General features: G+C 37.8%; 1 long non-coding RNA gene and 1 other non-coding gene across 2 annotated transcripts; both read right to left on the minus strand.

Moving 5' to 3' along the window:
- Positions 1–3,015: 3,015 nt before the first annotated feature.
- On the minus strand, positions 3,016–27,922 carry LOC139083696 (uncharacterized). The gene is made up of 4 exons (XR_011540609.1): positions 27,770–27,922; positions 26,616–26,730; positions 6,625–6,709; positions 3,016–5,157 (listed from the first exon to the last, which is right to left on the minus strand). It is a non-coding gene; the product is annotated as an uncharacterized lncRNA (long non-coding RNA).
- On the minus strand, positions 3,055–3,157 carry LOC139083719 (U6 spliceosomal RNA). The gene has a single exon (XR_011540627.1). It is a non-coding gene; the product is annotated as a U6 spliceosomal RNA (small nuclear RNA).
- Positions 27,923–27,984: the final 62 nt, after the last annotated feature.

The raw sequence follows: 27,984 nt of genomic DNA on the forward strand, positions 1-27,984 counted from the left end.
TGCCACCGAAGCAGAGCATGCATACTTAACCACTACACCACCAGGCCAGCCCCTCTAAAGTTTTTTTTTTCCAAATCTTTGAAGATTTGAAATTGCCTTTTGCTTTTTATTTATACTTTCATTCCCTACTTTTATTTCTTCAAATATATCAATATGATTCCAGTATCTGAAGTCTTGGTCAGTTTGATTCTCCAGGTTTTTTTCTGCTTTTTCTCACTCAGAGTGTCTTCTTCCCTTGAATGCTCCATGATTTTTCTTTTCTGTAACCTTATATTTCTTGAATCTCTTTATCTGTGAGAATTTACTGACCTGATTACGAGACCTGATTTAAAGTTGGAATTTCTCAGAGAAGAGATATGTTTGCTCCTGCCAGGCGATACAGCTTCTACCAACCACAACTCTAGTTTTAAAAGATATTCTTAACATGTTTTTTTTAACCACTCAGATACTGTGAATTGTGGGCTACAAACCCAACTTAGAATTTGTCATAATTATGCATTCTCAGAGATAAATTTTCTCCTTTATCCAGTGTTAAGTTTCAAGATAGATAATTTTGCTTTCAGTTTCCCGGAGGTTGAGGTTGGCAGACTTAGTTCTAGTTCACTTTTTCATTGGGTACGCAGCCACTTGAAGTCCTATATTTACACGACAGAGTCTTAAATATTGATCCTCCAACTGAGCAGGCTCTGTCATTGTTTCATTCCCTTCGTGACTCCCAGGCCAAGCAAAGTTAAACTCCAGTTCACTCAGGTTCAGGAAATACTTCAAGGTGAAAGGTAGCTTTATGCCTCTGCTGACTTTTCTAAGTTTTCACCGTCTTGCATACTCATTACACAAAAATGAAACACAAAACTCCAATATATAAAACAGACGAAAGCAGCCTTTTACCAGTATATTGTGTTTTATAAATTCAAATTTGTATCACATTCTCTGATTTTTTAATTCAATAAATGTTAACTTATCATCCTTCCAACGTGTTCATATTTGCTACACACTTGTGCATTGCATAGTGCTTTATATTATTGTTTTGACTATAGTTTAAAATATAAAAGCCTAAATTTCATGCAATTATTTGCAAAGACTCGTAAGCATCTTTGTGAAACATATTCTGAAAATTATTGATGTCAAGTGGGTTGTTATGATATTCTTGGAACTAGATAATCTGACTGGTCCTTTCCAACACTAATACTCTAAAATACCATTGTTGTTGTTCGCAAAATATTATATTAAGTGAAAGTAACATACTTTGCTCACTTCTGGCTTTGTAAGTGGGACTATTAACAAGCATGTTCAATGAAAATCATCTGTTTTACAGATAATACCGCCTTATTTTTTTGCGCCTGAATCAATTCTTCATAAGTTCAACAAGTAAAGTGTCCACACTTTATATCTCACTAAAAGAAGTGCTGAAAGGAATAATCTAGTTGTAAAGGGTATGCTGTATAGAAGAGATATTAAGGTAAGTTCTACAAAGAAGACAACATGATTCTGAGGACCCTGGTGACATGTTATTGAAGTCGGGTGAGCTTGTGACCCAAAGGCAATCAAGCGCTGAGCTACCCTTCAAACTATAATTTGTGTGGCCTGGAACACAAAGAAACAAAAAAACCTGATCTTGGTAAGTCAGGTTATACTCCTCTTTCAAGAATTTGAAAACAGAAACATATATGTCTTAGCTTAGGCTGCTGTAACAAAATACCATTGACTGAGTAGCTTATAAACAACAGAAGTTAATTTCTCACAGTTCTCAAGGCTAAGAAGTCCACGAGTAAGGCCCCAGTGGATTCAGTGTCTTGCAAGAACCTGCTTCCTGATTCATAGATGGCCGTCTTTTTGCTGTAACCTCATATGACAGAAGAGGCAAGGGACCTCTCAGCGGCCAGTAATATAAGGGCACTAATTCCATTCAAGAAGGCTCCACTCTCATGACTTAATCATCTCCTGAAGACCCCTCCTCCTAATATTATCACCTTAGGGGGTAGTATTTCAACATAAGAATTTTGAGCGACACAAACCTTTAGCCTATGTAATGAGAAAAAAATTTCCAGTAGTAGCATGGGCGGAAGTGGGAAATAAAAGTGAAGGAAGCCACGGCAATAGGAAGAATCCAGATCAGAGAGACTATAACAAAATAAAGTCATTGGCATCCAGCTCATAGAAAGATAAAAGTAAAACTGTGATGAAAAAGCCAAGGAATGTTACTAGAAGAATACTAGCATGGAGATCCACAAACTTGTGATTGAATTCCCCGCCACCATATTGAATTCAAAACCATCTTCTAGCACCAGTCCTCATGAGGCTGCTGTTGTTTAGTGATTCCCTTGTCAATCTCTGTGTTTGTGTTTTCTTATAATAAATCTCCTTACTTGAACTAGTTTGAGCATGTCTCTTTATAGACTACCTCATCACAAGAGCTTACTTTGTAAATTAAAATGCCTGCTAGGCTCTACTATAAAGAATCATTACCATCAAATAATTATGCCTGCATATTAAGTAAAATGCTCACATGGTTGTTAATAAGTTGGACCATATGAAATGGCTGATATTCAACTATTTTTTACCCACAAGTATGACAGTTCTACCTAATAATATGAAAGCTCCTTGAGAGCAAAGTTTTGCCTATGTTGCCTCCTGTTCATCTCCAGGATCTGGAAAAATTCTTTTGTGTATAGTGAGCTCTCAATACGTATTTAATGAATAAGTGAATTAATTAACTATGAGCCAACTCTGCTTTGTGGCAATGGCAATTGCCAATCTAAGATCCTTCTTCCTTAATAACAGAGCCCTCATTTGGGGGAGAGAGGCTGCGGGAGAGAAATGTGCCCAGCAAAAAGTTCTCAGCACCCCAATCATCTTTGTTTATTATTTTCTGTGGTTTCTTAAATTGAGATATAATTGACATATAACATTGTGTAAGTTGAAGGAGTACAACATATTGATTTGATACACTTATATATTGCAATGTGATTACCACGGTAGTGTTAGTTAATGCCTCTATTGGCTCACGTTATTATGTTTTTGTGTGTGTTGTGAGAACATTTAAGATCTAGTCTCAAAAATATGGAATGCTTCACAAATTTGCATGTCATCCCTGCACAGGGACCATGCTAACCTTCTATCATTCCAATTTTAGCATATGTGCTACCGAAACGAGCACCCCAGTCATCTTTGTATCGAGAAGAAGGCTGTCAAGAGTTTAGCTAAGCTACTCTATGGTAGTGCTGCCTCACTATCCATTTTGTTTGGCCAAGAAGCCTGCAGGGACCTTAAACTGACACCATCCCCCTCATGCAAGCCCATGCCCTAGAGAGCAGCTTAAGGGTCACAAGCAAATGTGAGTTCCTGACATGACTTTCCCAAGAGCCCTTGCAATCACAGTCTCGCCTGCCTGCCAGTGCCTGTATGCCTTATGCTCCCCTTAGAGAAGACCCTGTGGGGCTTATCAAAACCCTGCATGTGCCCCAGGTCCTGCCTCTTTCTGTCTACACTCTGCCTTGACCTCCTCATGTGGCCCCCTCGAGGCATGCCATGTACTTCCTCCAGCACCTGTGGGTAATAAACTCCTCCATTTCAATTTCTCTTGTGGTCTGTTGTCGAACCACAGCGCACCATCTGGCACCCTGTGCTCCACTTAACAAATGTTAATTTTGTAAAGTCATAACAGAGCCACATGACACTGTTCTAGCAAAGAGTTATAAATGGAAGTTATTCAGTGGTGCTTCCAGGAAAACTTTTTGAAGACATCAACTTAGAACATGTTTTACCATATGCTTTTCTCCCTTCCTGCAGACAAGACCTGGAGACGGGGCAGCCAGCCATCTTGTGTCCATGAGGCAACAAACACAATAACTGCTTGGATGGAGTAATTAATTGAAAACTTACATTTACTAAGTATATTTTCATTGTATTCTTAATAGCAGCATGGTATTATGAAATTAAATAATCAGTAATTCATTTTAACAAAGTTCATCAAGCTTTTCCACAAAGGGCATATCAAGAAATTACTCTTAGAATATCAACGAGTTTCTGAGAAAAATAATTAACATTCAAGATTAAAAAATTAAAACAGATATTTCTAACTAGTAATAATTAATATATTCAATAAATATATTAAGAAGCTATTTAGTTAAATAGTGCTACTTCACCACACCTTCCTTGGAACTTTTTGTTTCTCATTCAACGTGTTCTCTTGTTATCCAGTTCACTCTCACAGATCCAACTACCTACTCTCCTATGAAACTGTAGAATCTACATCTCCAGTCTGTCTCCTTCCTTTGAAACAGATGTGCATTAAGAATTCTCTGGGAGGGGCTGGCCCCGTGGCCGAGTGGTTAAGTTCTCATGCTCTGCTTCCGTGGTCCAGGGTTTAGCCAGTTGGGATCCTGGGCGTGGACGTGGCACCACTCATCAGGCCATGCTGAGGTGGCATCCCATATGCCACAACTAGAAGGACCCACAACTAAAAATATACAACTATCTACTGGGGGGATTTGAGGAGAAAAAGCAAAAAAAAAAAGAAAAGAATTCTCTGGAAGACAATACTATTTTGTCTCATATTAATATGCCTATAAATTGAATATGTTTACAATTGAACTCATATTCCCCATCAAATCTAGTGTCTCATCCCTCTTCTGCAGCTTTACGAGCTACGCTACCATCCACCTACATGCCTAAGTCAGAAACCTGGCCACTAACTCTGATCCTTCTTTTTCCTTTACCCCACTTATCCAATAGCAGTTAGCAAGATGTGTGAACTCTACCTCGTTAATCTTTCTCAAATGTCTTGTGTAAATATGCAGGACTCCATTGCATTGCTAACTGGACTAAGGCCGCCTTCATTTCTGACCTGGATACCGGCAACCACTTCCATTATTTGACTTTTAAAATCATCCTTAACACTATTGCCAGAATGGTTTCTCTAGGACTTAAGCCTAATCATGTACCTGTCTTCTCAAAAGACTTCATGGCTTCCAGATTAAGATCCAAATCCCCTGGCATGGCAGGGCGGCCCCTTCACCATCTGGCCTCTGACACGATCCCCCCTCACCTTCACAGTTGGGCACACCACGGTCATCTCATTCTTCCGCACTTTTTCAGCTGCCTGGCATGACCTTCTATTCTGGCAGCGCTGCTGGTTAAACAGTTTGAATATAATCCCTGGAAGTAGTTATACTTTTCTTAGGAAAAACGTATGGATTTGACAGCTAAATGTGTTAGTAAGAGCTTTGTAAATGCAAAAGCACCATGGAAATATGTTTTACTAAAAGTTTTGATGAGAGTTTTAAGTCAGAATTACCCATAGTTAAGCATTTGCCAGTAGATTCCTTTAGAAACAGTTTCTATCCTTTGGGGCATAGATCCTGTGTTTCATAGCATGACTAATACAAACAACCAACATTTCAAATTTCTTAGCCCACGAGGGCAAGAGTCAACATTAACCTCAGATACATGAAACTGGTTGAAACATACCACCGCCCCCCACCCCCACCCCAGACCCCAAAGGCCTGATATCAGTTCTAGGACAGTGGTAACAAGAAGCTTTTTCAAAACCATGTGGATTGCAAAAGGATTCTGTGGCAATTCAGCCATGAAAATATCTTTCAGAGCTTCTGGGAATCCTAACACTTACCAAAATATTTACAGCTCTGTCAGCAGTTCAGATTTGTAAAACTCTCCATTCCTCTCAATTTGGGGAGGGGGGGAAATGAATGGTACAAAGGGTATCCATTTGCACATAGCCTTTGTATCATTAATTCCCCCCCAAAACTGCATTTATACCTTGTCCTCTGATTCTGCTCAGAGGCATGTGAAATGGTTATGTGGACCAGGAGAACCAAGTGGATTTGAGCCGTGGGAGTTGGAGGTTTGTTCAGAAAAGACTAGATGGAGCAGTTGAAACATTTAGAGGGCTGGCTTTCTTATTGCTTTGAGATATTAAACAATCCAAATGACCTCTACATATTTATTCCTTAATACAAAATATTATTTCTTTAAAATTCTTTTGTGGGTATTTTAGAACCTAAAGATATTTCTAGGTCTGTTGAGATATGTTGAACAAGAGAATTAATTGATTATAATTATGGAAATATACATCTTCCTTAACTTACGATGGGATTACATCCTGATAAACCACCATGTTAAAAATATCATATGACAAAAATGCATTTAATATGCTTAACCTATCAAACATTATAGCTTAGCCTAGCCTAACTTAAATGTGCTCAGAATACTTACATTAGGCTACAGTCAGGCAAAATCATCTAACACAAAGCCTTTTTTTTTTTTTTTGAGGAAGATTAACCCTGGGCTAACATTTGCTGCCAATCCTCCTTTTTTTGCTGAGGAAGACTGGCCCTGAGCTAACATCCATGCCCATCTTCCTCCGCTTTATATGTGAGAAGCCTACCACAGCATGGCTTGCCAATCAGTGCCATGTCTGCACCTGGAATGTGAATCAGCAAACCCCGGACCGCTGAAGCAGAACATGACAACTTAACCGCTGCACCACCAGACTGGCCCCCACAAAGTCTATTTTATAGTAAAGTGTTGAATATCTCATGCAATTTACTGAATACTGTATTGAAAGTGGAAAACAGAATGGATGTAAGTGTATCAGTTGCTCACCCCGGTGATCACGTGGCTGACTGGGAGCTGCGGCTGCTGCCACTGCCCAGCATCACGAGAGAGTATCATACTGCATATCGTTAGCCTGGGAAAAGATCAAAATTCAAAGTATAATTTCTACTGAATGCACATCGCTTTTGCACCATCATAGAGTCATTCTGAAAAATCACAAGTCGAACCATCATAAGTTAGGGACCATCTGCATGATCTCTTCAAAAGTTAATATCAAAAGTATAAAAAAACTAATGCAGCCATGATATCCCTGGAGTAGTTTTAAGCACAAAATGAAGAAAAGTTGAAACTGCTGTAAAAAATAAAGCCATATCATAGCAGCTTAAAATTACAGAATTTGCCTCTTCTTGGATCGATGCTTATTGCTCTCCTCCAAAGGAATGTTTTATCTATTCCATGATTCTGAGGATCTGAAATAAACCTAGTTTTGAATGTGAGAAATCAGTGGCTTTGATAAAATACTTCGTTTGTAAACATCACCGTACCCAGCTCTTTTTAAGCAGACTGTTCATGCCACTCAACAAGAAGTGAGGCCAAGTGGACAACAAGGCGAAATTATATTAGGTGCCATAAATGTTTTGTAATATTTATCTAATTATTAATTAAACAAGCTAGCATTAAAAATGAGAAATTATTCCATAGGCCTTGGTTTCATCCTGGAAGTGATCTGGTGACACTTACTGGGGTCACCAACAGAATGCCACATAAACCCTAATGAACAACAATACTGAATATAAGCTAGTCCACTTTCTCCCAGCGAGTATAGCCACTTAAAAAAAAGTTATTTGACCCATTTGAATTAAATAAAATGAACAAATATCTGCTTATAATATTATTAACTTAGAATATTTAACATAATACTAATAGGTGAAGATCACTTTTTTCCACCTTAATCTTTCATCAAACAAGTTTATTCAAACATGAATCCTTGGTATCAGTGCCTTTATCATTACCAAATAAACTTTTTGAGACATCCAACACAGTTTCCCAGCATATATATTTTCATTTTTATCTGAGTTGTTAAAGATAAAGCCATTTTGGAATTGGTATATGATGCCATCACTGGAAAATATATCTCGAGCCATACCTATGTTTTGCATAACTTTAAGAGTTTATAAAGAAATTAATTCTGTAGGTTTTCATTCATAATTTCCACAATGTTACTATGTTCAGTGACATGGAACATACACCCAGGAATAATTGCTGTTTGTGTTTCAATATTTTTCTTTAATTTTTACTGATTTTACCAGCTGGCCTCTGAGAATGAGCATTAATTGAGGTTATTTCATGATGCTGTGTTTTTCTGCAATAATACTTTATTTTTTCAAACAAAATAATCAAACTGGTGTCTATAGTGAGAAATTGGACAAAGACTTGAATATCATAGAAACATTTTCTGAGTGATGATATTGCCAAAAAAGTTTATATTTGAACATATAAGTAATTTACTATATGATAAAAATTGTTACAAATACAGGTTCCTTGACAACACATAAATTTGTATTTTTACAACTGGTCAAAGCAGTGTTAAAATAATCAGATTGACTGTTTCCTTTTCCTCTACCACACTGACCTCTAAACAGGCTTCAAATCTAGTTCTAGTTCTGCTTGCCTTCATAAGGAGTCCGTATTTTGGCCCATTGTCATCTCTCCCTTCTGAGAATTTCTACACTATTTGTTGTCTATTAATGATTTATAATTCAACTACTCTACTGTTATGTATTGTTTTCCAATTCTTTCATGTTACCTAAGTTTAATTTCTCTGTTTTGTTGATTTGAGAACTTATCTTACCCTTTTATTTTATTCTGTATACCACTTACCATATTGTTTTTCACAGCATAATTACTTGATAAGTGCTCATTGATTGTAAACTATATTTAGTCACTTTCACAAATAAACGTCTTCCGATTGGCTTGTATACCGTCTCGAATGACTGTACTGATTAATCAAAGCCATTCAGATCTATTTTATAGAAAGACAAACGAGGCTAGAATGAAATCGATAGAATATCACTCAGAAATGAATAAGCTGCTGCATTTCCACTGACATAGAATGATAGAATAAAGTATCAAAGAGTATCTAATATCTAATATTGAATGAAAAATCGCAGCTCTCTCTCCCTTTCTCTCTCTCTCTACTTCCTATTAAAAGGGAGAAATTTCTGAAACACATAAATGGGAAGTGCAGATTTATCAATTTTGTATCATTCTTTCCTCAGTTTTTTTTAGGAGCAGACAATTATTGAATATTTTTTCTCCATATATTTGAATCATTCACACAATAGTGGATCATTGCAAAAATAGATGGCAACAATGGTATTACCAAAAATTCTTTTGCATCACTACAAGATTAGAATTTACTCTCATTTAAATAAGATCTATAAAGTGTTTGAATCAAAGTGAATAACCCATGTGCCTAGGAATCCCAGAAATATTTCAGATTATTTTGAGAAGGCAAATCATTTCTATAACCAGTTTTTTCCTTCCCAAAGAGGGTTAGATCACAGAGTCTGAGCCAGCTGGTCATTGACATCACAACAAGCTCTGCCTTCAGCCGAGAAGGAAGATAACTTCTTCCGGAGCCATGGTATAACCTGCCTCTTAGCAGTACACAAACTCAGCATTCAACAGATTAGGGGAAGTGCTTATTTAGAATTATTAAATATCATATGATTTAACTGCTGCTGCCATATACTTTGATAAACATTGGTTTACAGGTTAACTCTCCTCTTATGAGTTACGCAAAATTTGCACCCACACACAAACTTGGGAAACATCTTCCTCTAATATTTATTTTTATTGTTTTTTCCATTTTCTGCAGCCTCTCAAAATAAGTGATCACAGAAAACCAAACACGGATTTTTTTCCAGTGCAGTTGAAAAACACATCAGATTTTAATTCTTTACATTTTTATTTAAGTACCCTTGTGTGTGTGTATAATTATTCTCTTATTGAGAAAATAAGGTCATTATCTTCTATAACTTCAAAAGGATTTTTACTTGATTTGCAAACTATTTTACATTTTGATTCCTGAAAAGGGGATAAAATGCCATGAAATGATTCAATGCAATATTCCCAAGTAAGCTTTGCACTTAATTTCTAAATAACGGTTCAAATCTTCCTATTTGTTTATGTCAACATCAAGCTGTATTACATAAAAATTCAGATTCATAATAAGTACAGATGCCTTCCTATCATGTAACATGTAATGAAAACTACATTATCACTGGAACAACCTAATTGCCACAAATATGCTATAAGCTCATACAAGGATCATATTCATATTTATTTTTACAAATCTTACAAGCATTTAACTCAAATCTATTTGCATGTCATATTTATTGTTAGCAGCAAAAATTAGTTTTATCTTCTTTTTATCTTTAATAAAATACCAAAATCTAATATGTCAGCAGCACTTCCTAAATTATTAACCTACCACTATATCTTTTGCAGACAAATTTTATGGGTTTTCTTGTTTGTCTTTAACCACAGGCCTTTAGCTAAAAGAGAATAGTGCTCTTCTACCTTAGGTAGTTTAAGTTTTGCCCCCATACTTCAAAACATGTAACTAAATCTCTATTGTGAATTGTACCCTCTGCATCCAAAATTCCTTTGTTTTCATCACCCTAAATTCTGAGAAGCTTTTAAGATTGTGGCTGGTTGTTGACAGAGGGAATAACGTGTTGCATCTTTTCTCCATCCCACATCGTATTTTATCATGACCAATTATTTCACTTCATTTTTTAAAAAATCAATGCATTGCAAGATAATCATGGTATGATAGTGACCTTCACAGGATAAGGGAATTCCTAAAGAAATCATAAGGAAATTGCTGTTTGCTAGAATTTCATGAAGTAAGTTTTTCAACACATATAATGGAGAATGCCAATAGATTTTCTAGTGTACTTAAAAAATATATAGTGCAATTGATCTTCTTAGAAATAAAAACGTTGAAAATTAAAAGTTATATAGATTTTTATGAAATGTGTAAGAAAACTTACATATGAAAGTCCAGCGTTGACACATGCATGTCCTCCACAATGAAGCTGACATCAAGCTAACAACTAGGTATTTCATTCTCCTAATAGATGTAAAACTACTCAGAACAAATCTCTTACATAGCATTCATAGAGCTATAGGGTTGTGAGGGAGAATGAATCCTTCGAAGCTTTTTTATTAAAGATGCCATATTTTTCGATAAAATTTTATGAATAATTTAATACTCTTTGGACTAACAATTCTTGCACAGTTCCTTTTGATCATGCATTTCAAAATATATAACAAAGTAGAAACTGATCACTAGTGCATAAAAATGAAGTCATGAAAGAGTCGTACAAAAATAACTATGCACTATATGGTAAGGACTAAAGAATACAAATTATTGCACAAATCTTATGAAAAAAAGGTTTTTAAAGCCAAGTTTAAGCATTTGAAGTACATTTCTTATCTTCCTCCTATTATGAGTTAAGATTCAGTGTTATAATGTTCTCAATACCAGTAAAGATTTTCCATTCCTGAATTCTGCCCTATGGTGTACACTTATTGATGAATACAACTATGAGACATTCCCACAGATTTGTTAAACTTTCTCCCTCACATTTCACTTTTGTAAAAGCCAGAATCAGTACAAAGTTGATTCATGAGATTAAAGTTTGTCAATACAGAGAATGGTCAATCTAGCAGTATGAAATAATGGAAAGAACATGATCTTTAGAATCAAACAGAGATTCCAATCCAAGCTTCACCATTTAATAGAGGTGCTAATTTGGGGAAATTACTTAGCACCTCTGACTTCTAGTTCACTCCTCTGTGAAATGTTCACCATAGGATTGCTGTGAGTAATCAGACAGATAATAAACATGTATATGAAAGTGCTGTACTAGCACACGGTGGGAATGCAGTAACTACTGCCCTTCCCGTGCTCCATGAGGAGTGTTGAGCAGATGCTGCGGCTCCTTGTCTGGTTAAACCTGGTTGTATAGCTTGTATCTAAATCGGACAGTATCTACACACCACTTATGCTTTGACTGGCAGATTCAATCCAGCTACCTGGTTACCTTCTGAGAAAAAAAAAGTCGAGGAATAGAATAGACTGAGGGTTAGTGGCTCCACTTGTAATCTTGATGTTATGAGTTAAATGTGCCCCCCTCAACATACACACAAAATTCATATTTTGAAGTCCTAACCTCAAGTACCTCAGAATGTATCCTCCTTTGGAGGTAGGTTAATGAGGTAATTAAGCTAAAATGAAGTTTAGGGTGAGTCCTAATCCAATGCAATTTATAAGAGGAGATTTCGACACAGACTCACACGGAGGGAAGACAATGTGAAGATACAGGGAGAAGACAGCCGTCTGAGGCCAAGGAGAGAGGCCTCAGAGAAAGCCAACTCTGCAGGCACCTAGACCCCAGACACTGGCCTCCAGAACTGTGAGAAAACAAGTTTGTGTTGCTTAAGCCATCCAGTCTGTGGTACTTTGTTATGGCAAACAAATACACTCAGTAAACACTTAGCCTTGTGAAGGTGGGTCCAATTTATATGCCTTCCGGTAGGAAATTTTCACAGTTTTAATTTTGTTAAGATTTTGAAAGTAATGTTATTCTTACCCCAAGTTATGAAAAGACTTAGAATTATACCTCTTCATAGCGAAAAAAATACATACCTAAAGAAACTTTTTATTCTTATTTAAGGACTCCAACTGGCAACAAAATTCAGATGCAATTAACAAGTTCTTGGAAAGCATGCATGTGGGTGGTGGTTTCCAAGGGGAGGCTTTTCCAAGCTGAGTTGGAACTAAGAATAGAATTCTTGCATTTTTATTGTGAAACTGGAGACAACACATTAATAGAAAAACCTTGAAATAATTATGGGAAACATGGCTTTTTGTGTGTTTTATGTGAGTAGAATAAAGTATTAATTTATTTCCATGTGGTGAATCTTTCAAATACATAAAATAATTTTTCACTCCAAAAAGCACAGTTGACAGGTCTATTTCTGTGTGCAGAATTTTTTGTTTTTACTTTTCAGAATATTGTTTACTCAAAGTTTATAATCACTCTGTTTCCAGACAAATCAAAGCTAAATAAAAGAAACAAAGTAAAACATAAAACTAGACAAAAATGTAGTGGTAGATATGGTAGAGTCAGGTTCCATGTTCCACACTCTATTTCTCTTTCATGTTGACTATAAAAAAAAGATGAATTTATAGAGGCTGGCCCTTTGGCCTAACGGTCAAGTATGGTGCACTCCACTTCAGCAGCCCAGCTTCACCCACTGGGTGCAGACCTACTCATTGGCAGCCATGATGTGGCAGTGACCCACATATAAAGTAGAGAAAGATTGACACCAACGTTAGCTTAGGGCAAATCTTCCTCAGCAAAAAAAAAAAGAAGAAGAAGAATTCATGAAGTTCTCCAAACACATAGCTCTAGATAAATGGTTCTACACAAAAGTCATGATTATATAACAATGAATTTTAATTTGTGTGCCCAAAAGTCAGTTCCACCTTAATTACCAGAACTCACTAAAATGGCACCACAATCCATATTTGTGGTTCCTCCCAATGAAAACGAAAATGTTGGAATCTATCAACCACGCGTTCAGCTATGTTAATGTACTTGGCTAGAGAAAGTTTCCTTCTTTCCCGTCTGATCCCCACAGCCCTCATAGGAGATCAGAAGTTTATATCCAGGGACTCCAGACAACATTTAGGACTGGAATGAGGTGGCAAGCTGAAAATAAGGGAATTGAGTGAATATTTCCATTGTGAACAGCGAGTATCTCAGCCTCCTTCCCAGACGTGCTCTCTGAACAACTGTAACTGTGTGCAGGGGACTAGATAATTCTTTTTTGGAGAAACCGAACTGTCTCACTTATGTGCTGGTCCCCCAGGTTAGTAAGCTGCTCGATCAACTGCAATGAAGCCCACCAGTCACAAACCCCACCTCCACTCACAGATCTTCCAACGCGTTTTTTATAACATCACTCTTAACTACAAATGACAGCTAAGGAACCACCAAACATTTGGGGAAAGGCTTCAGCTTGAGGGAGAAAGGCCCAAAAAAAGAGAAAAAAAGGGACCTGCAGGAAATGACGACAATGAAGGAAGAAGGAGAAAAATCTCAAAAAGAGAAAAGCCTATAAGCATATCCTTGGAGACGTAAGAGAGGATATCATGCTCATAAAACCAGAACAAGGATGAATGAAAAAGAAACAAACACCAGGCAAGAAAGAGCAACAGTTTTTAAAAATATGCTAAACAAGACAAGTATTTCAACAGAAGATTGAAATGTAAGATCAAGAAAATCAACAATAAATAAGATAGAAAAGTAAGGAAAATTAGATAATTATAGCAAGAGGGGCAACATATAAATAAGAGTTCCAGAACAGGAAAACAAAGGAAAAAAGTTATCAAAAACAAAAGAGAAGAAAAATTTTCTGAGGTTCAAAGATACAAGTCTGTGTATCAAAAGGCCCACTGAGTACCCACCTCTCTGACTGATAAAAGACCCGTACAAACACACACTGTGAAATTTCAGAACAGGGTTAAAGAAAAGATCCAGAAAGGAAGCAGGGAGAGGGGAGTCATACAGAAAGAAATAGGAATCATAACGTTGTTAGATGTCCAACAACAACATAGAACGATAGAAGACAGTGGAGACAATAATTTCAAAATTCTAAGAGAACACTTCCCAACTTAGTACTCTACCCAGATTAAAAAGTAAGTGTGAGGATACAATAGAGGTATTTTCAAACATTCAAGGACTCAAAAAATATATTCCCATGCACACTTTTCTAGGAAGCTACAAAGAGATGAGCTTCAGCAAAATGAAAGAATGAACCAAGAAAGGGGAGGACACAGGATACAAGACAAGGACGTAACACAGAAGGATGTGAAGAGAAGGACAGAGTTTAAGCTTTCTGCACCAAACAGGAGAGCGCTCCATCTAGGTTAAAGCAGCAGACACAGGGTGACAGGAAAAGAAGTTTCCAGGGGAGAAAAATTGGGTCTGATAGGTTATTTGGTGTGTTTGAGCATCTGAAAGAAAAGGTTCATAAATGTGTAAATAGTTGGTGGAGCATTGAAAAAAAACCAAATACATAGAAATCCAAGGAAATGAATAATAGGTACTGTTACCTCTGGTGGGAAGGAAGAGAATATTGTAAAAGAAAGAAAATATGATCATAGTACAGTACTAAGTTATTAATAGCAATTTGTCATGAAAATGTAAACATTGTAACTAAATTATGATATAATTATATTGGGAAACTTGGAAGAAGGAAATGAGGGTGAGGTGAGGGAAGAGGTTACCAGCTACCAGTAAAGGGAGTCAATGACTCAGAAATATACAGGTAAATACCAGAGGCAACTTCCATGGAGTAGAATGGACTGGAAATTTTATTTTTAAACTATGTGTGTACATTACTTTGATTAGAATAAAAATTCTATAAACAGCATTTCATATAGAATCAGTGTTAGGAGAAAGTAAAATTGCATAGTTTGGGGTGGTTACAACTTGAGAAGGTAGGTCTCTGGAAAGAAATGATTAAAAAAACAGAAACTACTTTGCAATATGGCTAAGATTTATTATCGTGGCTTCAGGCCTGGACTGGCAATCCTGCACACTCCCTGGGCAACCTTGGGCAAGTTGCTTTAACTCCGAGTACCTCAGTTTGCCTCTGCAAAATGAGGGCAATGACGACGCTTATCTTACGGGGTTGGCGTGAGGATCCTTACACAGTGCTGGCACGTCGTAAGCATTCAATGAAAGTGGCACAACAAAGACATCCCACAGGGTTGCAGGAGCTGGGTAAGTCTGTGGCTGATGCTGAGCCAACCAGGTCATCTCTGATTTGGACCTAGATGAGAGGCTGAAAACATCTATGCCTGCAGGGTGAGGTGGAAGACCCAATGGGTTAAGAGGGATGGATGTTAGAATGAAGGCATGTACTGCGTGCATGACAAGGACTGTGAAAACATGCCCCGCCCTAAAGGAACAGAAACTTTTCAGTTCCATCCCATTGTGCCCATGCCAGAATATGAGCGTTTTGTACCAGATTCACCTATTTTTTAGATCATCTGATTTTATTTTTGGGAGGAAGATTAGCCCTGAGCTAACATCTGCTGTCAATCCTCCTCTTTTTTGCTGAGGAAGGCTGGCCCTGAACTAACATCCATGCCCATCTTCCTCTACTTTATATATGGGACGCCTGCCACAGCATGGCTTGCCAAGCAGTGCCGTGTCCACACCCGGGATCCGAACCAGTGAACCCCATGCCGCCGAAGCGAGACGTGTGCACTTAACCGCTGCACCATCGGGCTGGCCCCCAAATCATCTGATTTTAAGTTGTAACAAATTTATAAAACATTATGCCAACTAAATAAAACCCATCCTCAGCTGTTTGTAGCCCACAACTCCCCCGTTAGCAGTTTCTGAGGATGTATAATCTCAGTAGAGACTATGTCTGCAATCTTGCTCTGTATGGCACATAGTAAAAACATCCTGCCCGGGTCATTCTTTCTTACTGTCCCTGAGAAGAGCTATAGCACATGCCCTTATTTATTGGTGCATGAAAATAGCTCTATTTGAAGCTGGTGGTATTACAGAAAGGGACATGAAGTAATTTCAAAATGTTGTAAGTACACATATTCTTTAATATTTCAAGCACTGCTTAACGCCTTTTAATAAGTGAAGAGTTCCTTGATAATTTTGCTCCTTGATTCACTTTTTCCCGATAATTCTGACATTGACTAAAAAGCAAGATTTTAGCTTCTATAATCATAGATAAGCTTTTAAGTCCTCTACTAATGTCATTTTTTTTCTTTTTAAGATTTTATTTTTTCCTTTTTCTCCCCAAAGCCCCCTGGTACATAGTTGTATATTCTTTGTTGTGGGTCCTTCTAGTTGAGGCATGTGGGACGCTGCCTCAGCGTGGTTTGATGAGCAGTGCCATGTCCGCGCCCAGGATTCAAACCAACGAAACACTGGGCCGCCTGCAGCGGAGTGCGCAAACTTAACCACTCGGCCACGGGGCCAGCCCCACTACCAATGTCATTTTAATATGTTTTTGAGATGTTGTAGCTAGTTGTTGAAAATTCTTAAAAGTCACATGCAATATATGTAATACAGTAAAAAAAAAAATTGAAGAGGAGTGGTTAAGTTCGCGCTCTCCGCTGCAGGCGGCCCAGTGTTTCGTTGGTTCGAATCCTGGGCGTGGACATGGCACTGCTCATCAAACCAGGCTGAGGCGGCGTCCCACATGCCACAGCTAGAAGGACCCACAACAAAAAAAGAATATACAACTATCTACCGGGGGGCTTTGGGGAGAAAACAGAAAAAAATAAAATCTTTAAAAAAAAAATTGAAGAGGAAAGTGATTTTCATCTGATTTTGTAAATTTAACATATGAAAAATGAGAAAATTCGGCATCTATTTAAAAGCAATAAATTACCACTTCTCTGTCCACCACTAAATAAAGACATTGAACTAATCAAAACTTATCTGAGCCGAATTATAAGGATTACTCTCCAGAAAATAATTTTGTCTGTGACTAGAAAAATATAAGCAGCTTCTTAATCTCCCAAGCAAACCCTGGGCATAATGTCAGTGCAGACAAATATTTATCAGTGATAGCTAAGGATGAAGTGAAAGTGAATACCTATTCCAAAAATTATTCAAAAATCCCCAAATGTATAATTAGTATGCAAATTAGCCATGAAAAAATATCTTTGAAATCTTAAAAGCATATAACCTAAAATCACAAGATAAACACTTACAGTGAATAATTCTCTAAAGTTATAAGTGTAATCATTACAATCTGTCTTCTAGCATTTTTTAAAAAAAGGGTATTCTCCCTAATATGGTCACTTGTTTCTAGTATACCCCATATATATTCATGAATATTAACCTTTTTTTTTTGGTGAGGAAGACTGGCCCTAAGCTAACATCTGTACCAATCTTCCTCTACTTTGTATGTGGGATGCCACCACAGCATGGCTTGATGAGCTGTATGTAGGTCTGCACCCAGAATCCAGGCCCACGAACCCCAGGTGGCCGAAGCAGAGCATGCAAACTTAACCACTACACCACCAAGCCAGCGGTGAACATTGACTTTTTAGAACAGAGGTTGGCAAACTACAGCCTGCAGACCAATTCCAGCCCTACCCACCTGCTTACTATTGTCTAATGACTGCTTTCTTTTCATACCAGACTGGCCGAGTTGAGGAGTTGTGACAGAGGATCCACAAAGCCTGAAATATTACTATCTAGTCCTTTACAGAAAAAAATTGCTGACCTTTGTTTTAAAAATATATTAGATAAAAATTACTATTTGTCCTTTTTGGGATGTATATTCCTAAGTACAGGAACGCTTTTTTTACTTCTTTCACATAATTCCTAATATTTAATTATTGGGACAATAATAATCTCTTTTTTGATTATAAAATGATGAAACTTCTAGGTCAATGGGAAATGACTACAGTCATTTGTCTATGGCAAATATGTTTCTTAAATGTGTTCTGTATGAAATACTATAATGATCAGGAGAAGTATGATCTATACCAGGGGGTTTCAGTTTTCTTATTGTAGATTTCTTTTTTCTCAAATAAAATCTTACTCTGGAATTCCACTTTACAGAACAGAAAGAGCATTATATAGATTTCTCCATGGTTTAGCAGGAAAATCCTTCAGCGAGTCCCTGAATGTTAGAGAACACAGTTTGCAAGTGTCTAGGAGAATTGCTGAGCTATTATGGGCATACGAAATTGGATCATAACCAGAGAAAAATAATCAATGACTTCTATTTCATTCATTTCCCTATAATAAAACTTTACAACAGAGACTGTCATGTAAGAATGCAGTGTATTCTAAAGGACATTCTCATGGAACTCAGTGCATCCCCCACAAACTAGGACATAACTATAATGGCTAATATGACCAAAATCATTTCTGTCTACATGAGACATACCTAATAGATCCCAGCACTTTACAGCTTAACTAGGCTGTATTTATTGATCACTATGTACTCCAGTCACCATCAGAGAAGAAGCCTGTATTTGGTTTAGTGTTTGAGGCAAGCTTAATAAGCTAAAAGTCACAGAAATGCTCAAGATTTGGAGTGGCCAAATACTGGTTGATTATTGCAAAGACAATCTTCCTCAAAGCTGGCTCCTCAAATTAATCACAAAAAGAATTATTTAGAAAAGCTCTTTGTCTCATTCTTTATTTAAATTTAGAGACAAGTGTCATTACTTTTTGAAAATTGTTTTCTTCCTCTGCCTCAAGCTATACTTAGCACTAACCCAGACACACCAGGTTTACCAAAAGCTATGTGATTGGGATGCCTGTCTGTCCTGCTTCTTTTTGCATTATTTGAACGATATTAGGATATATATATCTCTAAAGGATAATATTAAAAGGAAGTTCTCAATTTCTAAGGGGAAAAGAAATTTTGGGGTTAAACAGAAGATACACCCATTCTAATTGTACACAGCTGTCTGCCGCATCTTCTGGATTTTGCAACACAAATCCAGCCCCAGATCCTGACCCCTCTACCCAGCTTCCACAGCAGACTCCTCTTGTTTTTGCCTTTCTGTTCAGCCTAGGTCTCTGAATATTGACTTGACACGTATTTTGACTGTAGGATATATGACATACTCTAGAGTCACACATGGATTTGAGTGCGGGCTCTGCCATGAAGAAGTTATGGAATCTTATGCTTTATGATCTTTCTCTTGCTTTGTTTAAGGTGGAGTTTATAAGAGAACCCTTTTCACAGGGATGATGAGAGGATTTGATGGTACAATGTATGTAAAGTTCTTAGCTTGATGCCCGGTAAGGCGGACAATGAGATGGAGGTGAACACCTCTTCCTAGACTCTCCTGCCCAACTTGCACCATGAGTGCCAGTCCTAGCCAGCCCTTAGGGCGCTAGTTCTCTCCTCCAGTTTGCCTGACAACCTGGAGCCTGATCACTCACATCGCAGAGCAAAGATGCTGATTGCATTCAGAAAAACGCAATCTCAGAAAAAGGTTAAGACCTGTTGTTGAGAAAAAAGTGACTTAGCAGAACAAATAAATACTAGAATGGGTTTACACAATGTTCTGGGGCTTTCATGAGATAAATCCCAAGTAAGGGAATCATTCTGTCATGGAAGGAAGTCTGAAGAGACACTTTATCAAAATGCTGGGATCCTAGAGGATAACAGTCAGAGAGTCCTTCATTATCGGATAAAGCAAAATGGGCACAAAGAGGAGGAAAAGTCGGATGTTACAGGAGATGAAAGGAGGCTTTCAGCCCCCGTTCTGCCCAAAGTACAAGGTACACACATCATCTCTGCACCTCTGAATTGAGTTGCTTCCTCAGCGCAGGGGAAAATGCCTTCTTCTCATACATTATGACTCTTCTAACACTGTTTGCTCTAACGTGCAGCATTTATTTGCTATTCAGTACTGTAAGCTCCTCGAGAGTGGGAGCCAGGTGTTCCCTCCTCCTCCCTTCCCTGGCCCCTTCCTGAACTTATTACAGTGGTAAACACTCAAAATAAAAGATACTTATTGACTTGAACATAGAGTTCTTTAAACTCAGCTATGAATTACATCCCGCTGTGGATTTTGTACATAGGTACTAATACCCATGAATCCTGAAATAAAATCTAGCAACGTGGGTAGGAATGAAACGTGAAGTGGGAAGTAGAAGGGAAAATACCAGGGAAAGGAAGGGCTATAATCAGACAGGAACAAATCCAGATGTCTTCTTGCAGAAGAGCAGGAACGGTCAAGCAGAGAAATGTCTTTCCAGGGCTTTTTTTGACCCTTACACCGATCAAGGTTCAACAGTATCTGGTGCCGACTCCACAACCATCTAAACAGTGCTGGTTCGGGGAAGCTGTGAGACTGGTTTGTCATTCTGATGCTTGCAGAAGAGTGCCAAAATTCCAAATTGCACGTGTATGAAAGGTGGAAGACAAGACAGAGTAGAATCTTTCTTTATCCCACAGATCAAAACGTCTTCCTCAACCCTTAAGAACTTGATACCATCAATCCTTCTTTAAAGCAGCTTTTTGAAAATCCCACTAAAAACTGTGATTTATGCTTTCCCACAACTTTTTTTTAATCTCCTTTTTTCCCCCCTCTCAATTCTGGTTCTCAATTCTGGCTGCAAATTAGCATCCCCAGGGGAACTTCTAAAAAATGCCAACATCAGAGCCCACTCCCAGGAGATGGTCTGGGTTAACTGGTCTAGGATAGAGCTAAGCTTCAGCATTTTTTAAAGCTCCCTGCTATTCTCATGTGAGACTGAGAGTTGAGGACTACTGCCCCAGCCAATCTCATTCATACCCAGAACTTCAACTACCACTCATACTAATGACTCCAAAATTGAGGTCTTCAGCTAGCTTTGCCTCTAAGCTCTAAATCTGTGATTATTTGGCCTCTCTTACCCTGCTAGCCCACAAGTTCTGTGAAGATGAGAACCATGTTGGTTTCCTGCTTGCCCATTTTATCCCAGCACCAATCACAGTGCCTGGCACAAAAAAAAATGCTTAATTAGGATTTTTTTGGTTATTAATTTTACTTCTTGGACATCTTGTAGGATCAAGGGAGCTAATGTCTTCTGAAAAAAAAAATCTCATTTCTAGCTGTATCAACATCCTTCATTGACAAGAGAGGGAGACAGCTATAGAGATCCAGGACATGAATGAATCTCACTCTAGTCTGGAATCTGCTCCCAGGGTACATTTTCTCTCTCTTTTACATGTTTAAAATTGAGATAATGACATTCTGCTAGTTGTATTCCAAATATGTTTTACAGGTAAATCATCCAACTTACACAAAATTGCTTAGAAAGGAGTGCTGTATCATATTAACTAAAAACTTCACAGATTCTACTTTAAGATTATCTGTGAAAAAAAAAAAAATGAGTTGCTCTAACTAGTTAGATTTTTAAGAGAAGCTTTTTCTGGAAAATTGAAGTTTAACCTGCTGCTGAGACCAGCTAGGCAGCCAGCTGAAGGGGCAGATGGAGTTAATATACTGAACACAGTCTATATAACAGACACAACACACCCTATATTATTTAATGGGACAGGGGACCATCAGCCTCAAGGACTGAGGAGAGGTCCCTCTGATCTCCAAGTATTTATTTGCAGGCAAAGAAGTACAAGCACAGCAGGAACTCATGCCAGCAGGGATATGCAAGTCAAAGCTCAGCAGTTCTAGTCTTCCTCCCTTCAACATACCCTGGCCCTACCCAAGGCCATTCTCTTAGGGAGTATCCTAGGAACAAACAATCAGCAAGTTATGCAGACGGCGTTCCGTTCCTGCAAGGGCCCAGCATTCCTAAGCCCCTTGCCTTCATGTTTGATAAGATACTCCCTTCCAGCCTTTGATTCAAAAGCACAGACAATCTAGTATAGTAATTTATGAGAGTCAGCACGTCGCATTTCTCAGCCACCCATTTTGTAACTTGTTGTTGCTAAGCTTAAAGCCTTGCAAGAATGTTGCTATGATCTCCTGCAACATTAACCTACTGTCATTTAGTTTTCAAAAATATCCACTTAAGGAAATAAAATACAATTAACTCAAATTTTTTATGTTTTAAACATCTTATCCCTTTACCATGTGCATCTTTTTTGACTAAAATTTTCATCTGCTCACAAAATCTTCAAGTTAAAGCCACTTTCAGGATGTACACAGAAAAGGAAAACAATGGCAGAGTAATCTGGACATTTTGTATTAATCTTCTACCTCCTGTGAAGAAAGGGAGCAGGTCTCATCACAGCCGTTTCCTCCTGAGAAAACATTTTTAATGCTTGCTATATCGTAATAAGGCAGGCCTGCTCTGCCACAGGGAAAAAAGGCCCAAGTGTAGATAATTATCATGGGATGCAGTGGGTAATTACAGGACTCCTGTACCTGAACCAGAATAGAACTCCTAATTATCTCACAAGCCAAACTTTATAAAATCAGAAACCGTTACCAAAAAAATTACATAAAGTGGTAAAACCTTGGACTGTTGAAATGTAAAAGAGATACAAAGAATTTTTCTAACAGGGAAGAACAGCCTTGAGAATCTGGAAACCCTTCGGTGGCTTCAGCGAGTCTTTACTCTCAGCATGTCAGCACACTTCAGCCTGACTGCAAGTCAATTTCTTTAATACATTGTACATCAAGCTATTTGAAGAACACATCTAAAATCCTAGCCAGTTTTATTTCTTCCTTCCAAAAAGTGCCGAAGGTGATATTAATTGTTAAAATCCTATCTTTTGTTTTATGCTTTTTTTCCTCTGACTCTATATTGTACTCCATTAGTCAAGAAAAAAAAGCCAGAAATCTTTAGGTAGCTAAACGGTCACTCATTAAAAAATGAATCCAGGGCCCAGCCTCATGGCCAAGTGGTAAAAGTTTAGCGCACTCCGCTTTGGCAGCCCAGGTTCACAGATTTGGATCCCAGGTGCAGACCTGCTCCACTTACCAGCCATGCTGTGGCGGTGTCCCACATACAAAAAAATGGAGGAAGATTGGCACAGATGTTAGTTCATGGCTAATCTTCCTCAAGCAAAAGAAAAGAGGAGGATTGGCAATGGATATTAGCGCAGGGCAAATCTTCTTCAGAAAAAAAAACGAATTCAATGAGCTTCCTTAGACAGCCAAATCTTGTTATCACCCCTGATAGGAATGTCCCTGGCTCATTGGCTTAAAGTGACAAAACATTTGAAGCTGACTAATGGCGAAATTCAACATTAGTACCTTTTATTGAACACCTCTGATGTGACAAGCACTGTACTAGATCCTTTACATATATTCTTTATAATCAAAGCTGCAATCATGTAACTAGATACCATTTCTCTACATTTCAGAGGAGGTAACTGAAACTCAGAAATAAAGCAGCTTGCTTTCAACCCTTGTTTCTCAAGGGGTAGTTCACAGACGAGCAGCGCTGGCATTTTTAGGAGCTTATTACAAATGTGAAATTCTGAGCCCCACCACAGACCTACTGAGTCGGAATCTGCATTTTAACAGGGTCCTCAGGTGATTTTTATACACTTTAAATTTTGAGAAGCCTGTTCTACCTCAAATACCTGGGAAGTAACTGAGACAAAAATCTAATCCAGGTATGTGTCTGTCTCCAAACCCTGTGCTTTTTCCTTTAAGCTAGGCTGCCACCTAAGTACCATCTTAATGGTGTCATCATTCCTGCTCTCCATCCTCCTACTAGAAGCTCCTTCTTGGAAGAGTGCTGGAGGGACCTGGTAAGTCTCTGTCAGCTCCCAGCGGCTTTAAGCACAATGCTTTAGACAGCTAAGTTGACTTTCCATCTCTCCTGGCCCTCACTCCCTGTGCTCTCTCGTGATTTCCTTTGGGAAAGCACAGCAGAGCTCTCATATCCCATTTCCTGTTGCCGAGTATCATCTGATGAAAAAATGTGAGCAACCTTAAACCTCCAGAAGACTGAGAGGAACATGGTAGCTTAATGTTTTTAGGATTTAGTTTTGTTCCTCTCCGTTGTGCTTTCCTTTTCATCATGATTCAATGGGAACTGAATCATTGCACGTGCAAATGGGTGTAATTGCTTAGGAAATGTGAATGAAGAGCTAAAATCGCTCAAACTAAATGGTGAAAAACAATTTCACAAGGAGAAACCTCTCTTTATTGGCATGAAAATTTTCATTTCTTTATTTGATGACCATAACTTTTATATCGTGCAGTAACTGTCATTAAATTTGGTTAGTCGTAAAAATTGCAAAATTTGGAGAAGTAAGAAGCTAAACATGCCTAACGGCCAATTAGACAAACTTGGTCATCTAAGAGTCATCTGTAATATGATGTTGGGAAGTGTTAATTCCCTGCTCTAACGTCTTCTCTAAAAATAAAAAATTCCTTAGCCGAGAGAGATGTATTGGGTCATATCCACCATGAAGAGACCAAACTACATAAAATAAAGCTTTTGGAACTTTTCTTTCTTAAAGCAGAATTAGCAAAAGTGGAAGTGAAGCTATCTTACATGGATATTTGGAGCAAGAAAATGCAGTTGATTAGGAAGAAAAATAACAAGTATATAGTACGAAAATGAAATTTTCACCTACATTTATTCAAATAATTTGAGGGAAAAATTTATGATAACTCATTGAATAAGTCAGAATAAATTAAATGAAAACTTGTTTTCATCCAATAAGAAACAAGATATGGGCTAATTATGTAGGATCTAAGACTCAAAAGAAAGAAGAGGCATTTGAGAGCCTGAGCATACTGAATATATATCTAAATGGGACATGAGAAACATAATTTAAGATCCTACACTTATTTGAAATAAAGTGGTCTTTAGTTGTTATTTTCTTTTCCAGTAGGATCCCCAAAATCTCACTACTGCAAATGATGGCTATAACTCCAAGGCTGGAGTTATGACCACTTCTCCCAAATTACACCAGTCACCTGCACACATGGGACCTGGAAGGCAAGGCTGGGTCCTCTGGCGGGAAGCAACAATGCCAATGTTTCAGAAGAACTGGACTCTAAATGTGAAAAAGTTTTAGGAACACCATTTTATTTCACTTATGTTTTCCCTTTTTTATGTGAGCACAAGAGTGACACACAAACAACAACAAAAAAAGGTTAAATAAGCCTAGAACATATACTTCCAAGAAATACAAAGTACATATTCTAACAAATAAGAAAGCATTGTGATATGGTTTAGTCGGCACTTTTGTTTCTTTCTTAATGGTACATAAAAGAAGGATGCATGTTATAATTCATGGCATGAAATATGGTAATGAGAGGATCCATCTCCCAGAATCGTGCTAAGGATAAAATAGATAATGTGAAAGGTCAAGTGCAGTACCTGGTACATGGAGTGTTAAACAGATATTAGTTATTATTTGTGATTTTTTTCCTATGGAAATTAATATAAATTGAAGGACTGATTAACAAAATTATGCGTCCTTGCTATCTTGTAGTTGATTTTATAATACTGAGAGCCTTCAATTAATTTGACCATTGTAGTGCTTTTAAAATACATCCACAAATTCTTTGATACTCCTCCCTTCAAAAGGTGGGGTTAACTCTACCTCCCCTTGAGTGTTGACTTTACTTAATAACTGGCTTCTATGAATAAAACGTGGCAGAAGTGATAGTCTGTGACCTGCAAGGCTAAATCATAAAAGGTATTGTGGGGCCCTTCTTGTGCTCTCTTTCTACATTTCATAAAGTGATAAATGTCATCAATCCTTTTTAAAATCTTGAACTGCCCTCCCAAACATTCACTTAGCTCCTTGATTGATTGCATAATCTTAGCTTTGAACATTTCTCGGTTTTCACCCTTTCAAATGAATGCTGACAACAGGGGGAGAAGCCATTGCTGACCATCTCATCTCTCGTCGCACCTCTCCAGCCAAAACCAGCATTAGGCTCCCCTGAGTGGGTGATTGTATTCCTGTGTCTCTCAACCTCAACATATTTAGGTCAAGAAAACACTTGCAATGGTGACATTGATAGCAATAAAACCAGTGGTAACAAAGCAGTCACCGTCACAACTGAAATCTGTCACAGATGAAGGTGAAGAAGCACTCTATCCATGAGATTGAACAAAGACGATAGACTGGAAGACATCATCTCCCAGTATGTTTGTCAGGTGGATTTGCCACTCCCATTTGTCCCCTGTCCTCCTTGCTGTCTGATTGTCGCCTGACTGGAGTCAACTTACTGGTCAGATCTTCAGCCAAAATCCACAATCTTTGAAGCCAAATCAGCACCCAAGTGGCAAAAACTGTAACACATGGTGCGGAATCCCTGGAGGCTGAATGGGAGTCTGAGGTCTTAGTCAACTGTGAAGTGAGGACCAGAAAAGTGTGTATTAAAATATTTCATAACTGGGCTGTTAGATGCTAGAGGAACGTAGGAGCATTTGGATTACATGTTAGAAATCTGTGACCCAGAGAGGCCTAATGACTCACCCAATGTCACAAGCTGCTTAGTAAGGATTTACCTTAAGGATGTGACTCTCTGATTCCCGATCCAGTGCACTTTGTACAGCATTGCTACATCACATGGTTTTGATGGACCTTTTTTGTTGATTTTGGTCTTGCTCCTTTATTATATGCCTTATTAAAAGAATAATAAGACTCATATATAGTAAACAATTCAAAAAATAAATATAACCCCATTTACGTAAAATTTAAAAACAAAACTAACATGTATTTTAAGGTTTCTTATGCAATGAAGCCATAAAAATATGGAAGGGAAAAATCTACACCAACCCCAGGGTGCTGGTAACTCTGGGCATTGGGCTGCTCCAGACTCTCACTGCCCCACCTCAAACATAATCTCTAATTGAGTTTCTTATAAATTCTTCCAGAATTTTTCTTTGCATATATAAATATCCTTGAAAATATGCAAATGGAATCAAATATATACAGTTCTTCATTTTGCTTTTTCATTTAAACAGCCCATCTTGCAGATTTTTCCATTTCTGACCTTATTCTTTTTAATGGCTTCAAAATATTCTATTGAATTGATGTACCTCAATTTAATCTATTTTGTCTGAAGCCTTGCTACTCAAAGTATGGTCCATGGACTAGCAACAACAGGATCGCCAGGAAGTTTGTTAGAAATGCACAATCTGCATTTTACTATGATCTCCAGGTGATTCCCATAAAAATTAAAGTTTGAGAAGGACTGATGTAAATAGCAATAGAACATGCCCAATGACCTCACTTGAAATATCTAGAATATTTATATTGTATACATATTTATAAAAACTTATAAACTTATTTTTTAAGTAAACGTTCTACTAATATGACTAAAAAATAGTCTCAGTATATAAGAAACAAGTGTAATAAGCTTATTGCATAGCTAGAGGTTGGACACATGTGAGTGAAGAATAATAAGAGATAATTACTAAAATTTCTTCTCAGTTGTCTTCTACTGAGAGTCCAATTGTTGGCTTAACAGTTTTAGAAAAGTAATGAAGAATAGTTCAGCTTCAGGAGGATTTGAAATATTACCATAGAAACAAAACAAACCAACAAAACAGAAAGTATGGGGGTTTTTTGTTAGTGCTGTTGAGTTGATTCTGACTCCCAGTGACCCTGTGTAAAGCAGAGAGGAACCCTGCCCAGTCTTTTTGCTCCATCCTCTCACCTTCTGGTGCTGTATCAGACAATGCTCCACTGCTGTTTGTAGGGTTTTCATGGCCAATTTTTGGAATTGGGTAGCCAGGTCCTTCTTCCTAGTCTGTCTTAGTCTGGAAGCTCCACTGAAACCTGTCCACCATGGGTGACTCTGCTCATGTTTGAAATACCAGTGGCAGAGCTTTCAGCATCATAGCAACACGCAGCCACCACAGAATGACAACC

The sequence above is a fragment of the Equus przewalskii genome, chromosome 5 (assembly GCF_037783145.1).
Source record: "Equus przewalskii isolate Varuska chromosome 5, EquPr2, whole genome shotgun sequence".
Taxonomy (NCBI): Eukaryota; Metazoa; Chordata; class Mammalia; order Perissodactyla; family Equidae; genus Equus; species Equus przewalskii.